Consider the following 15,673-nt stretch of genomic DNA (forward strand, 5'->3'; position numbering starts at 1 on the left):
GTGTCCTGTCTTGTATAAAAAGTGAAGGCTGCTGTGTCTTGCTCTTTGAATTTCATGGCCCATGGCAGGGGGGCTGGAACTAGATGATCTTTAAGGTCCCTTGCAACCCAAACCATTCCAGGATCCTATGAATAATTTTCTTGCATCTTTCTTGACAGCAGCAGACAAACTTGTGCAGAGGAGCTCCAGGGTCTTTGCAGGCAAGGAGGGAGTGAAGTTTGTTCTGATGGCACCAGGGAAGCTGGGATGGAGAGACAGCTGTCAGAAGCATATTGCAAGTCTTCCTCCTCTGATTTTGACTCAGGACAGAGTGCTTGGCAGAGCGCTCATCCCTGCCTTTTTCATTTGCCCCTGATTTCAGCGAAGGGTACAGTAACAAGTCTTGTTCATTACCAAACCTTGCAATTCAAGATAACTCTTTAAATAGCAACTTTCCTCATTCTTCAGTTGCTGGCTCAATGCCCAGGGAAAATAGTGGGTTGAGAATATGAAGCAACAACTTTTCTTTTTCCTATAATAGTGCTTTCAAACTATATGTCTGTTTAGAAACATTAATCATTGTAACTACAGGGTAAAAATCTCCTGCCTGTCTTTAATCTTACCTGTGCAATGAGATGGCAAGAGTGAGCTGTTGCATCCTATGGATGATTAAGAAGGGCCAAGCTTCAAATAGTTGACTATATCTCTTTTTCAATTTGCTTTTCTGTCAGCTTAAATTAGAGGTGGCCTTACCCATTCTGTTGCAAGCTCTCCTTGTCCTGTGATCTTTTTGGCTGTTGCAAACTTTGCAGGGCTGGGCTGGGTTAGCCCTGCTTTGGAAAACCTGCAGTAAAGGTTTGTCAGCAGGTTTGGCAGTAAAAAAACACCCTTGTCTGAGGCAGCCATGGGCTGCTGTCAAGAGATGTTGCGTTACCTAAGGGTCTGCCCTGCAGAAGAGATACAGGACTGCTTGCAGATTTTGTTTTCTTGTGGTATTTTTATGAGAGTCAGGGTAATTCTTGACAAATATTGATGTAATTTCAATGTGATTACCAAATGTAGTTGGTATTTATATCTCCTTTCCAACTCATTCTAGTGTTGGTAGGTGGTGTTAAACAAGGACTGCATGATTAGTAGCATTAAGTGATACTTCCAAGTGTTTTCCAGACAATAACTAATCCAGTTTGGTGCTTATGAGGGAAAAGAGATCCCAGGGTGTTATTTTGTAGCGCTTTAAGTTTGCAAATCCCTCCAGAACCTTTGAGAGGCAAGAGAAATCCCACACACGTGATAAACATGTTACAAAATGGTACGAGATGCCAGCCAACCTTCCTACATGGCTTGGATGTCTCTTGCATGTGTTGCTACCACGGCTGCCTCCTGTGAGCCAGATGTTCTCGTGAGGGGTGAGGAGAGGAGCGTGGGCAGGCAGGGGTGGAGGCTTCTCCTGCTGTGCAGAGGGTGCACGAGGCGGCTCGTGGGCCGTTCCTCGGAGCAGACGGTGGAAGGCTGGAAGGATTACCTGGGGCACTGCGGAGCACCTGGCCTTGACTTCACAAAGAGGGTTAACACGGATGGCTGGGCTAACACAAACGGTTTTGACTTGTGCAGTAACTTGCTCCTGGATGAGCGTTCACATACACTGGATACATGGGAGGTTAAATCCTTGGCTGTGGGTTGTATTTGTGTTGTTCTCCGGTGCAGTTGGGGACACGCCCAGATTCCTATCGAAGGAACAGTAGGGCTGAGCAGCATTTGTTGTCTTCATTAAACTTTGACTGCTCTTTATGTCTGTTTTTGCATTATCTGCTTCCATATCCATTCCCTTTGAAACCTGTATTACTGTTGGTGGAAGTTTCTGAGGAGCAGGAGTAAATGCAGGATTAGGTATCAGCCCTTATGGGAGGAGCAGCTCATGGCTGCTCTGTATCTCACCATCTTCTGATAGCCCAGGAGTGGCTTCCTTTGGCTTTTCTTTCTTGCTTCGTTGTTAGTAAAGGAATTAAACACAGCAGGTTACTGTCCTTTACTGCTGGCTCCATTTAAACAACCTGCTGGTGCTGTAGAGAAACACGAGCACTCTGTTCCTCTCCCATCTCCTCCTCCAAGTGCTTTTATCTGTCAGTAAGCTTGGGATAAAACCCCAACGGTAAGTGACAGCCGTCAAGCCGTTGCAGAAAGTCAGAGGTTGGACAGGAAACATACTGATTAAAGAAAATGGATTTTAGAGGAGCAGAGGGGAGGGCAGGGTGAGCACATAGAGGAGGAAGAGAACTGAGAGCCAGTAGCAGGAGCTGGGCAGAATAGCTGGGGCCAATAAACAACCAGTCGGCGTGTTCCACCAGCGTGTCTGATTTGTTCCTCTCTTCCGAGCGGTTTAGCTGAGACCCGCAATTTGAAAATAAACTTTCCTTTTGTTTTTTAAACAGTTCAGTGCCCAGGAGAGCATCAAATAGCTCCGGTTTCAAATCAAAACGAGGCTGCGGTGGTTGTGTTGTCATTGTACCTGTTCCGCTGCTGTGGTCTTTGGGAGGAGGAGGCGTCTTTGGGGAGCGGGTCCAGCCAGGCTCGTTGCTATGGCAAAGTCTCTGCTGATGCCTGCTCTCCGCCTGTAATTGCTATTCAGCAGCTGTTTCCAGGGGTTGTCTGGAGGAACTTGCACAAGTTGTGGACGTGAAAATCCCTCCCTGTGTGTTGGCCGTCGCTGGAGCTGAGCTGTGACAAGAGAGCTGCATTAGCTCCTAAACTCACCAGTAATTAGGTTGGTTTGAGTGGTACTTTGCTGAAAGTTAAGGCTTTGGGGCTGGGAAAGGAGAGTGGATGGGGGAGGAAGTGGCAACTTTAAAATCAATATTGCAAATGCGATGCAAAAGAGTGTAATTAGCATGTTTTGCAGGGCCTATTAATTCCTCTGAAATGCTGTTTATTAGGCAGAAGAACTTGGGAGCCCATCAGTGGATTAAACAGGTTCTGTAATGAAATGTAAATGGTGTAATTGGGCTTGTTCTGAAAGTATTTATTCTTCACCTGTGACCCGCTTGATTGCGGTTTGACAACACGAAGGAGTGTGCATCTCTTCGTTAATGACAGCTAATTCCCTGGAGCTAATGGAGTGGGACGCCCAGGCACATGGCGCTGGGAACGGCAGGTCGTGCCTGGAGCTCCGCAGTGATTGGCACCAATCCGAGCACAATGTAACTTTAATTACAGTAATTCCAAATCTAAAGCAAGCATTTAGCTGCTGGAGAGAGGCTCTTAATTTTGCAAATAGATGCCATATAACGGGCTGACCTTTTATTAGACAAATATTGGGATGGGTGGGAATGCTGTCCTCCAAGATACAGGTAACGTTATTGGCTCCCATTAGCTCAGTGAAAATCACAGAGGCGCCTTCTCCCTGCCAGGTTAGCCATATGGATTTCCTTCAACAAGCAACACAGTGGAGCCAGGAGGGAAATGTGGTGCTGTGTGTTATTTAAATGAAGTCTTTGCATCAAGGCATGAAAATCTTCTGCTGCTCTTCTGCCTTCTGTGTGTGCTTTTGTCAGTGTTCACCACTGGGATTTTTGTTGTTGTTTTCCCTTTCTACAAACCCTCTTTATCCAAACTGTGCAGTGCTAAATATCTCCAGGCACACACAGGAAAGGTCATGCAGCTCTCTTAGAGGAAGAGAGCTAAACACTCAGTTATGCCTGGCATTGTGGTATCCTGAATTAAGTGCTGCCATCGGTCCTTGTTATGCTCCCTCTTCCATAGGGCTGAGAGATATATGCACAGCCACAGCATCCTTTCACTCATACTGGAGGGGACCTTTTGGAGCAGAGACTGGCTGTCCTCTGGGAGCAGAGGGTGCTGTGCTGGGAGGAAGGACTGCAGAGCACACAGTGGCAGGGACTGGCAATTTCCTAGCTCTTCCCAAATCCAGTAAGGCCTGCAGCCTCCAACCTTGTCTTGTGTTAGCTCAGTCTCTCTCTCAACCAGTGGGCTTGTTAGAGTTGAAATGAACCGAGGCAGGGAAGCTTTTATCCAGGAAATGTCCAGGTTTGTGTGTATGGATTTGGAGCAGGTCCCCAGGGGAGTGCTGTGGGCTGCTGTGTTTAATGTTTGGCACAGAAGTAATACAATTTCTGCAAGCAACAACTTTCTGTTTCATTATTCTTCCTCCTCTGCCTCTTTCCATCTACAAGCTGAGAGGCAGAGAGGTGGGAGTGACAGCACAGTCACAGATCTCTTTACATCGCTGATCTTGGGCCTGTCCCCAGAGTCAGGACGTGCTGCTTGTGGTGACCATGGCAGGGTGGGAGGCAGCTGTTTGCAGGGTGGGAGACAGCAGGGTCAGTAGGCATTTGGCAACCTGAGTGACTGAATGAGAGTCACTGTGTGGGGGACTGGAGGCGATGGGGTGTTGATGCTGCTGTGGAGCGGCGGCCAATGCGAGGCAGTTGCCTGAAACCAGTCCAGCAGCGATGAGAACAGTGGCAAAGGGGAGGGAGAATCCTTGCGAGGCCAGGCACGTGCTCCTTCCCAGCAGATGGCTTTCCATGCACAGTGCCTAACCCCCGCAGAAGTAACACCTTCTCTGGATGAGCTCCTGCTCATGTACAGCAGCCTCTCTTTGTGCCACATTCGTGCTTTGTGGAGAGTCAGTCCACTGGCACACATCTGGAGCAGAGGCACAGCAGCCTCTGGCTGCAGCTTAGCTGCCTTGAGCAGGTTCTCCTGCTGTCTAAATCATCCCATTCCCCAGCTTCTCATCTGGAAGATGCAGCTGTGGTGGGAATCTTGCTGGGAAGTGATATATGAGAGGACCACGTTAGCATTGCAAAGAGGAGATTTCCTTGGCAAAAAAAGCAATAATAATTCTGGTCATTGTTAGAAAAGTCAAAAACTTTCAGGTTGACCTTCCTCTATTTCTTAGGCTTTGTTAACATGCCAGTTCACATCCTAATGATGTTTCCTCTTGCTTCTAAACCTTCAAGGTTGGGTGGCCTCTCTGAGCCCTTTCTGCTGGGTCTGCTCTCAGCCAGCAGTCACCAAAGCCTTCAGTGCACAAAGTGTTCTCTGAAATAGTTTTTACCAGACAGTCCTAGACCACAGGCAGAACCAGGGCAGATTGCATGTGGTCTGTAGTGCTGACAATAAACCCAAAATAGAAATATTGTCCATCTCCACTATAATAGCTCAAGTTTTGGAGTTATTTAATTTTGTGCCTTCCAGATGCGTGCTTCTGGCTGCTGGTAAAGCCCAGCCTGGCTTTCTAAATTCAGATCCTTTTCTTTTTAGCACATACAGAGCTTGTATTTACCTGAACTATCTGTATAAACCTTGGAACTGTTCAGATGACTGGTAGAGGTGACAGAGTGGCCTAAGAGACAATCAAAAATGTAAACCTATGGTACCAACAAGTTCGTTTTTCTCAGCTACCTTAAGTCTTTGTATGTTATCTGTTGAGCTACAGATTGAAGACCATAACCTCATGTTAAATAGAGAAAGATACTCAGGAATTTCTTCTGACGCACTTTTTAGTACATAAATTTTAAAAATCTTGAGAGCTTCAAACTAAGTCCTTGTTTTCATGAAGTCCAAGAGCATGGATTGCTCTCTGGGGAAGGCTGTGCCAGATCAATACTTCTCTAGCTGGTTTTCCACGCTATTTTATCTTTGGGATGTGGGAAAGAGGGAAGAGAATGTGGCTTCACAGCAGTTGGAGGAGAGCTGGCAAATGTTAATGTCAGCCAGTCTAACTTGAAGTGCAGCAGCAGGATGGGCAGGTTCTGGCTTTGCATGGGAAACGTTGGATCCACGGGAAAACTGGGCAATGTTAACATGGCCAAGGAGAGCTTAGAAGAGACTTCAGGCTCCTTATCCTTCCCAATTCTCCACCTATTTTTTTCTCTTTGGAGTTCATACAGCCACTTCCACCTTTTTTCCTTTCAATCTCCCATTTTACATCCAAATAAGGTAGCCATCCCATTGCATGTGTTCCATGCATATAGAAAGCTCTATAAAATAGCTTTATGAGCATAGGCATTGAGGAGCAATTGAGTGCTTTATCTCTGCAAGCCCACCCTGCTTGTCCATTCAGCCCCATTCATCTCTTTTTTTTAGGGTTTTTCTCTGTCATCAGCCTGAAGGCTTTTCAAGGAAGGGATTCTGCCTCTGTCATGTTGCCACGAATACCTGTTGCATTTTGGGCACTAAATAAATAATAAATATTGGGTCCTAAATAAATGATAAATCCTGCCTGTACTGGAAAGCCGTCGACCAGATTAATGCTGCTGCTATAAACAAACAAGGCTTTGAGCTGGGGAGAGCAGCAGGTTTTTGGGCTGTCTGAGCGCAGGGTGAGTGGCAGCTCCCGGTCATTAATACAGGACTTTGATCTCTGAAGTAAGAGATTATTCCCCTGTGGACCTTTGGCATGAGGAACTGGTGATAGACTGACAGCAGTAAAACACGGCCATTTGAGAGGCTCCTTCAGCGTTTTACTGAGATTAGATCTCCGAGAGGGGCTGTTAGAAAGGAAGAAATGATGGAATGGCTGGTTATGTGACCGCTGTGACTCATTAATATATCAAAATTTATGTCCAGAGTGCTCTCACAACTGGTCTGAACCAACTCTTAGGGGCTGGTTTCTCTTCTCTCAGTGCTGCTGTTGCCTAAAGGCCTCAGTGGGAGATGTGCTGACTGTTTTAACAGCCTCCTGCATTTACTGTAACTCTGGGCTCAGTTTGCCCAGCCTGGGCCATGCCACCAGCATGGACTTCAGGTTCTTTCTGCACCTGGGACAGTCTCTGTCTCTGCAGCTGCCTCTGCAAGAACTGACAGCCTGTGGTGACACACACACATGTATCTGACAGCCTCCTGCCACACTGGGGCTGGGCTCTGGGTGTTTTACCGGGTTGTCTCTGTGAAATTATCAGAGCATCAAGACAATTGCTGGGAGGTGATGATGGAGGAGCTAGTTTTATTGAACTTCAACCCCTGTACCAATAAATCATACCCCAAATTGATGGGAAAAGTTATCTTCTGCCAGTGTTGGCACTGCCAGAATGCAAGTCAATAGAGACCCGACTTTTTCACCCAGAGGTCCCCAGGCCAGATCTGAGTTCTGGCCAGACCTGACAGAAAATCATTGACACTGAGCAGTAGTTTTTCTCTCCAGGAAGGGTTTTATCCCTTTATCTAGTTCCTGTTAAAGAACAGATATATGAACAACACAGAAATCATCCCAGCCTTGTGCCCTGCTGTCAGTGGTCCAGGATCCAGCATGTTAATCTTTTTTTATCTGAGGAGGGGACTTGAGCCATCCCTGTCTACTGGACACTAGGGCATGTCACCCCTCATGGTACAGCTGAGCCCAGCTCTCCTCCTGTCTAGCCACACTTCCTCTGGGATGGCTTATTTCGTTCTCACTGCTTGACATTAGATCCTTCCCATCAGCACTAAATCTACCTCTAATTCAATGACTTGAGTAGACCGGGGGAAGCAATGTGTGTGCTGAGCATAGGATTGTTACTGCCTGTGGGGAGAGAAAGCTCTCTGGGTGGTTACTGGGGAGGGAGCACCCTTGGATCCTGTCCTGCAGATGGGATGAGCAGTGTTTGACTCCCACTGCTTCCCGAGTGCTGCTGAGAATGGTGCACACAGCCTTGGGTATTGTTTTGCAGGAGAAGGTGCTGAAGACAGTAGGGAAAATAAACAAAGGGTAGGAATTATGTTTTCTAAATTCATCCTGTGATGTCTGCTGACAATTTTTCCCCTGCTTTTCTTACACCAGGGTGACCCCAACCTTTTCTCCCAGGTCTGCCTTGTTCCCAGAAATCAGACTGGGAAAAAGGGAAACTCTGAGCTCTTCCCAGCCCCCTCAGCTTGACTGCTGTCTCCCCACTGTTTTCTCCTTCAGTGCAGCAAGGTGGATCCTCCTTCTCTCCACCTAGAACTCATTCATCAGGGGCACAATACTGCTAACAAACACCTTGGTTTGTAGTTCCAGTTTTACATTTGCCTGTTAGTGGTTTTCTCTCACTGCTTTCCACCAGATATCTGCCGTGGTGCCCACTGTTCCTCCCACCAGGTCTCCTCCGTGGCATCGTGCTCGCTCACCACTGGCACATCACTGTTCAGGATAACGAAACCCCAATCACCACTCAGTTTAAAGGAAATCAAAATGCACCTGCAGCAGCATTCCAGCTGTCAGAGAGGAGATGATCAATGATGAATGAAGTCAGCCAGTGGTTAGCACAAGTCAGAATGAGATAGTTCTTGAGGAGAGACATTTCTGTGGCTGTGAAACAGGGTGGGGATGGAGGAATCAGTCTTGAGGCAACAGCACAGCTGTTCCCATCTTCCTTTCCCAGCAAGTGACTCACAGAAAGATGCTGCTGCTTGGAGATCCCACTGGTAGCAAAGCAGTTTTGCCCTGGAGTTCTGCTGCTTCGTGTTTGTGCTTGCTGTGATGCTTGGAGGGCATTGAGAAGCGTGGCAGGGGAGTTGCAAAGGGCTGGGAAGCAGAAGAGGATGTGGTGTGTCTGGGTTGGGAGTGTTTCACGTAGGAGATGTGTTCGTGTAACTTCATAGCACTGAGAACCAAAAAAGCTTCATTGACAGAGCAGAAAACCAGCTCCTGTTCAGAGCAGGATTTGAGAAGAGGTATCGTATGGATGCAGAGGAGAGACCATCCTCTGAGTCCTCCCACAGAGAACATGTGAAGCAAAAGGAAGGGAAGGGAGAAAGAACTCTTTCAGGCAGTTTGGCAAAAAAGAGAGCTAAGAGAAGACATGTGTAAGAGAAGTAGGAGGAGAGGGAAGAAGTGATCCAAGAGTTCCCATCAGCATTAGGGGAAGAGATGACTGTGTAGGTAATGTGCCACACAGACAGCAGAGAGCAAAGCAGCCTTGGGAGGAGAGAAGAGCTGGTAAAGGGCCTTCAGAGAAGAAGACAGGGGCCGATTTAGCAAGTAGCTTTGTGGCAAAAAGCAGTATGCTTCCTTTGGGTCTTCCAGCAGAATCTCCTGATATCTCAGTCTTTGCCTCCCTCCTTCTCTGTCTCCATTGAGGTAGGATCTGTGATCTTCAAGATATGCAAAGTCAGCTTGAAAACAACCTCCAGCATGACCTCCCACATCAACCCATACCAGGACAAGAGGAGGCAGGAATGGTAACATATAAAGATGGAATGAACAGTATAAAGCATGTGGTACATGCAGCTCTTATTTTATCCAAACATTATTTTAACCTGTTTTCTCTGAAAGAGGGCAAATCCTTGGTGGCCAGTCTCTATTTTTCCTGCCTCACCTCAATATCTAAAACCAGTGAGAGGCTGGAGAATTTCCTTCTAATTAACTTAACAAAGAGTAGGTTAATAAATAGCTTGATCATAGTCTGAGCTCCTATATGGGAAGGAGATTTTGGCTAGTGAAGAGCCCTTTAATCTATTGGACAAAAACAGGACAAGATCAAATACTGGAAGCAGAAACCAGACAAGATTAGAAATAAGGATATGCTTTTGTTACAACAGGGGTAATTAGCCATTGGAACTATTTATCTCAGTATGTGGGGGATTCGCCATCACTTTGAAGTGTCTAAATGAAGATGGGATATTCTTGTACAAGAAATGTTCTAAGTCAGCTGGTAATTATGAGCTTGATGCAGGAACTTTGCTTAATTCACCAGCTTGTGCTTTTCATCAGTTTTTAGACTGGCTGATTCTCATGGTTCTTTTGAGCTCCACAATTTGTGAACCTATGAGAAATCAGGGATAGTGCTGACGAGCAGAGCACCTGAGAGTGCAGATACTGGTACTGGGAAGTAGTAGAATAGTGCAAAAGGCTCTTCTGAAGCAGGAGAGAGGAGTCTGTGGCCACATTTACTAACAACTTGGTATTTCTGCTGAAAAGAAAATGGTTTTCCTGTGTTTCAGTAGGGAACAGGCTGCAAAGGCACCTTAGGTAGGGTTTTCCAGAGGTAGCTGGAAATGCTGTCATCTCATCAGGCTCATCATACCGTGGGGGTTCTGTCACAGGACTGACAACGCAGTGGCTTTGTTTGTCCCAGCTCGTAGCATTCATCTTTCAAGCAATTCCCAAACATGATTTATCCACTCACTGGCATACCTTACTGACTTCTCGTTATCCTCTCTCGTTTTATGGTTGAGGACAGTTGAGGGGGGTGGAGATTTCATTCAGGCAATTAAGGAAAGAAGTTACCCGAGCTGGGCTTAGTACACGGGGCTCCAGAGCACCGTCTCATTTAAAAATTACTAATGGAGTGCTAGGAAACTTATGTCTGCTGCTGGCCTGAATTTGATCTTCCTTTCTTAAATAAGAATAATAAAAGAGGGAAGGGGGCTGGAGGAATGCCACAGTACAGAGCTGGCTCCGCTGGGAGCCGGATGGGGAGCGCCAGAGGCTTCAGTGCTTGTTTGTGTCTCTGGCAGCCTGACCCCGCGGTGAGGATAATCAAGTTGAAAATTAAATCAAATTTCAAATGTTAAACCAGCCAATTAAAGGCACAATCACATCAAAACATGCATTTTTAAAAAGTTTTTGTTTACTCTGTCATAATTAATTTATTTAGCAAGAAAACTTTTGTTTGTACAAAATACTTGTTAAATTGATCATGAGCGGTTGAGGGAGCGAAGATGCAGCGACACAGAGGCATAGCAGAGCAACAGTTAACCAAAAGTTCCCTAAAGATCTGTCTGAATAAGTTTTATGGGGAAGGTCTTTTCCTACCGTGAACCAAATGTGATGTATCTTTTCTTCCAACTGCGTGACTGGAGGCACGATTGATGTTTGTGGCCTGTCCATTAACCTTAAAAGTGTCTTTGATCAAAAAACTTACCATCTCTTTCCTTTGATTTCCCTTGATGCCTCCCTTTAGAAGACTGAATAGCTGTTGAGTTGGCTACTAGACTCCTTGAAGTTATCCCTTACCTGTGTGATCATAGCCTCAGCTTATAGCATGTGAATAATTTTCTCTTTTATCCTGCAGCCCAGCATCCCTGAATTTCAGGATCTTTTCTTTCTGTTTAGGCAGGTTGGTGTTTATTTTGCCTGTGGCCCACTGCATAAGCTGGCATATTTAGGAGGAAATTTTTTTGTCTATCTTGACATTCCTCTTGGAATGTTAGTGTTTGAACATCTTCCAGTAATGAAAGAAGATGGATTACAGGTGTGTCTTTCACTTTTTACTATATGAGATGAGGGTGGCAAGGTTCAGCTTCTTGTTTCCTGCTGTTACCACCTCTTAGTATGGTTCTGGTTATTCTGCCCATCTTGAGACTCCATTCGAGGAATGACAAGTGCAGGTTTCTAATACTAAAGCAGTGAGGGAGTAGCTGCTGAAAAAGCCTCACAAAAACACGGATCTTACAGCATGGGAGGACCCGGAGAGGGGCATGGGCACCAATGGGTCAACAGCTGAGAGAGGAAAGGCAGAGCTGGGGTCCCCAAGCCAGGCCCCAGGTGGATGACCTGCTTTGCTTTGGCTGTGGTTTATAGATCTGCTGAGTGGCAGTGGCCAACAGACAGTGACAGTGTTGTCCTCCACGGGGCTGGGGACGACCCAGTGGTGCTGACCTGGAGAACCACTTGTTCACACTTTGTGATTCACAGGGTAGCTGGATCCACTCTAAAAGCAATTGATTGGAAAGTGCTGAGGTGAAGTCCTAAGAGAGAGAGTTTGCTTTTCATCATCCAGCAGTGGTTAATTTATGAGGAAAGGAAGAAATTTGACATTCAAAGACTTGAATTCCTGATGCTTTCTCCCTCTCCCAGCCTCCTTTTTGTTCAGGAATGGAGAAGGACTGGAAGCAGCCACTGCAAGTTTGCAGTTGCCTGAACTTTTCGTTATTAATTAATCCCATCTTTATTCACACAGCACTCTCTTTGCCTCAGACTGTGGGTAATAAACACCGATCAAGCAAGGAGAGATGATAAATTATCTATTTAATAATTAACAAATTAGTCCTAACAGATGGAACCAAAACAAATTTGTCTGTATTTGCACACAGCACATGCTTTGCCTTCCCCTGTTTGTCACACACTGGGACATCTCCAGAGATTTCAGCATGTCTCCACTGATCTCAGGTTAGTCACCTTCACATGGGCCAGTCTGGGTCTGCTGTGGCTTCTTTCCAGATCTGACATTCTCCATGTGCCAGCAATGAATGAATGAGGCAAAGCAAGATGTCATGGAGGAAGAGAGGGATGGAGAAGAGAGGGAGATCTCAGAATTTTAGGGTTAGTTAGGATGCAGAAGTATCCCTGCAGAAGGATCAGCTGTCTGTTGTGATGTGTTATGTTGAATTAATAGAGATCATAGTTCCTGTAATTCTTTCTACTAATATCTAGCAAAGAATAAAATGTCAATGCACTGCCCAGTTAAATAAAATAAACATGAGGCACTATAGTCATATGAACATAGTATCCTGTGAGCTAACTGTGCATATATTATTCATCTCCAGTTATTATTCATGACCTTTCCCTCACACCGTCATGGCTCCATCACTTGTGAATTTATAGGTTCATTAATAATGAGTGTCAATTAATAATGTATTTTCATTATATCCATTGGGTATATTTACAGCATTCATAATGCATTCAAATAACTGATTTGAGGTGTAAAAATAAAACCACAGCTCTTCCATGGGCCCTCACCTTTTTGATTTTGAAGAGTTACTATTTTTGTGGATAATCCTTCCTGCTCCCATTGCTGTGTGGCCATGCTGTGTAATAGCCTGCCATCTGCCACCATCATGCTTAAAAAGGCTTGAATCAAAGCAGGAAATATCATTATTGTGTGAGATTAGAAGCAGATGATCCACAAATTCATCGTTATTGAAAGCGACACCAAAATGGTGAGAGCGTGGGAAAGGTTTGAAGTTCAGCTGCTCCCTTCTCCTCTCCCCCACCAGTTGCATTTGGTTGGAACTGAGGAGCACAGTCAGGTGGAAAGAGACACTTTGGGTCCCCCCCAGGCTTCGTGAAGCGCTGTGATGCTCTCAGGAGCACGGAGATTTGCTGGGGGTGTTGCTGTGATGTGTACCTGGGATCAACATGCCGTAGCAGGTCACACTGTTGTGCTTTATTTTAATTGAAAGACGCCCACCTCATTTCCTTCCTCATCTACTGCAGTTTAATCCTCTGGGTTTTTTTAGAACCTGAAAGTTTTTGCAAGTTCTCCTTTCTTGTTTTCTTTTTTTTTTTTTTTTTTTTTTTTTTTTTTTTTTTTTTTTTTTTTTTTTTTTCTCAAGAAGAAAACTCCAAAATACTTTTGTTTCTCACAGACATCCTTCCCCTGGCTCTGCCCAGGGAAGCACTGGGCACTGGGGTGCAGATCATTAGCTGGCTTTAGACACTGGAGTCTAAACATTGGAGACTCAGCCACAGATAAGCAGTTAACATAACTAATCCTCTTTCAGTTCCACTTCAAGAATGCTGATAATTCTTATTTTATTTTGTCAGCAGTACTTTGAGTTGCATTTCTTGGGTTTTATTTCAGTGTTTGTAGCCCATAGTAACACTCAACCAGTAAATAAAATTCACCTTTTCTCTGTTCCCTATTATAGGCATAGGCTGTGTGCTTTTAAACAGATCCAGAAATATTGAGTGCAATGAAGATACCACCTTCAAAGCACATGCTTTATATTCAGACAGGACAGAAAAGGCTGCCTCCAGCCCCATGGAATTGGAAACACTTAATGTAAGAGTCAGTTAGATGTCAGTGAGAATGTATATTATTTTCTCTTCTAACTAATAGGATTTTTGAATAAAGCTAAAGCTGATATGTCTGGCTGAGTCCCTGCCCTTTGTGAGAGTTGCAGCTTCACCAAATGACAAAGGGATGAGCAATGTGAATCCTGGGTATCCTGTGAGCTTGCTGGAAACAGCTGTAAAGAGATGTAAAGGGGGAGGCAGTTGAAGAAAGCCACAAGCAAGGGACAGTAAGTGAACTCTTTTGTATTGGCTTCAAAACATAATGAGGAGAGTTAAAGCATAAAGGAGGGGAGGGATTTAGCTTGTGTCAGCCTGGAGGAGGGAGCCATTAATTTCACTATATCATTTTGAATTGCTTTCTAGAAAGTTTACTCATCCATCTTTTCCAGCCAAACACTGCACTCTGCCTATCATCGTTCATTCCTCTGGATTTAAATTATGACTCTGTATTAAATTAAGTATTTCTTTTTGCTTCTTGTTTTTTGTGTTTGCTTATTGAAACCATTTTGGACCCCCAGAACAGTTTCATGCTCTGCTTAAGTAGCCCAAGTTAGCTGGGAGCCTGGGCAGACACTTTTTCCTTTGGACAGCATTGTCAGAACAAGCCAACCAGTGACTGATGTGATGTGGAGTCAGCGAGTGTGTACAGTGGATAAATGTGCCTGACGCTTTGTGATAGAGCTGGTAATTACATTTCACAGTGAGTGGTATTAATAGTGAAAGGAGGCTCTGGCAATGCTGCATGAGAATTGGTAACAAGAGAGGCTGTAGGGAGAAGAGGGAGTCATTTATTAACCTGATGAATTACGGAAAAGTGGACTTTTCCTCAGAATGCAGAGGAACGTTCCTAGACATGATGCCTTGAGATATCTCAGGGCCATTGATGACACTGATGATACTGAAACCTCTTTTCTTTCTTTTTACCCCATCTCTGACTCTTATGACTTCCATCTCCCTGCTTTTGCTCAAATACAACATCACATGGCTTTATGCTGCCTAGTAATGGTGCTTGGCTAGGGATTCACAGATCTTGAGGTCTGAAGATGAAAAGTTTTAGAAGATTTTTCAACCTATGGAAGAAAAGGTGGTGAACTTTGAAAAGGAAGAGAGTCAGCTGTTGGTGTCAGATAATTATCAGGCATGTGGGACAAAATGTCCTGCAAAACAGGATTGTCTGTCAGTGTGGTCTTGAGGACAGATCTGTGCCTGTGTGGGAGACATTCCCATTCTGGCAGACTTACCAAGAAGCTACAGAAGCTCTTCTACTTCAGTCTTTCTAGGCAGTTTCTTACCATCACATCTTCCATATAAAATGTCTTTGAGGAAAAACAAAATAATCTCTCCCAAACTTTCCATTTTATGAAAGGTCTTTTCCTCTGGATCCTTCTGCTCCTTACTACTCACACCTCCTCTACATTCCAGGCACTCTCTTGATCTTCTTAAGTTTTGTCAGCATTCACTGCATACCCAGAGTGGTGTCCCAGGTCTGGACTATTTCCCTTCCAGCCCAGCAGCAGTGCAGGAGGGATGGGGCTGGCCCAGCCGGTCCATTAGTGCTCAGAAGGGATCTAAAGTGCCTCCCAGCAAAGGCTTAGCTGTCGGCACAGCCGCGGCACAAAGCCCCGGCTGACGGCTTATGCAGGTCTCTCCTGGGGTTCTTAAAAGGAAAAACGTGCCAGCTCTGGGAAGGAGGACAGCACAACGATGGAAACAAGCCTGAGCTGGAGAGAATTGCCAGGATTTTAAGGTATTAGAAGTGCTCCAGAACCAGAATGATTTAACGGTGTGATTACTTCTTAATGCAACACTCTGAAGATTTTTTTATTAGATTCCCCCCTGCCCCATTCATTCCTTCTAAGTGCTGTGGAAACAGGCAAGCTTGAAATAAACACCTGGGGCTGTTATAATATATCACTCAGCTTAATTAACTTTTAAATCATATAATGTCACCTGGATACCTTCCTAAATTCTACA

The 15,673-nt window shown here is 45.1% G+C and overlaps 1 protein-coding gene across 2 annotated transcripts in view; it reads left to right on the plus strand.

Annotated features, from left to right (window-relative positions):
• The window catches only part of MAD1L1 (mitotic arrest deficient 1 like 1), a 346,820-nt gene that overhangs the window by 294,460 nt on the left and 36,687 nt on the right, over positions 1-15,673 (plus strand). The gene's annotated exons all lie outside the window — the stretch shown is intronic.

This window comes from Myiozetetes cayanensis, unplaced genomic scaffold (genome assembly GCF_022539395.1).
Source record: "Myiozetetes cayanensis isolate MyiCay16 unplaced genomic scaffold, myiCay2020 scf20-37, whole genome shotgun sequence".
NCBI classification, from domain to species: Eukaryota; Metazoa; Chordata; class Aves; order Passeriformes; family Tyrannidae; genus Myiozetetes; species Myiozetetes cayanensis.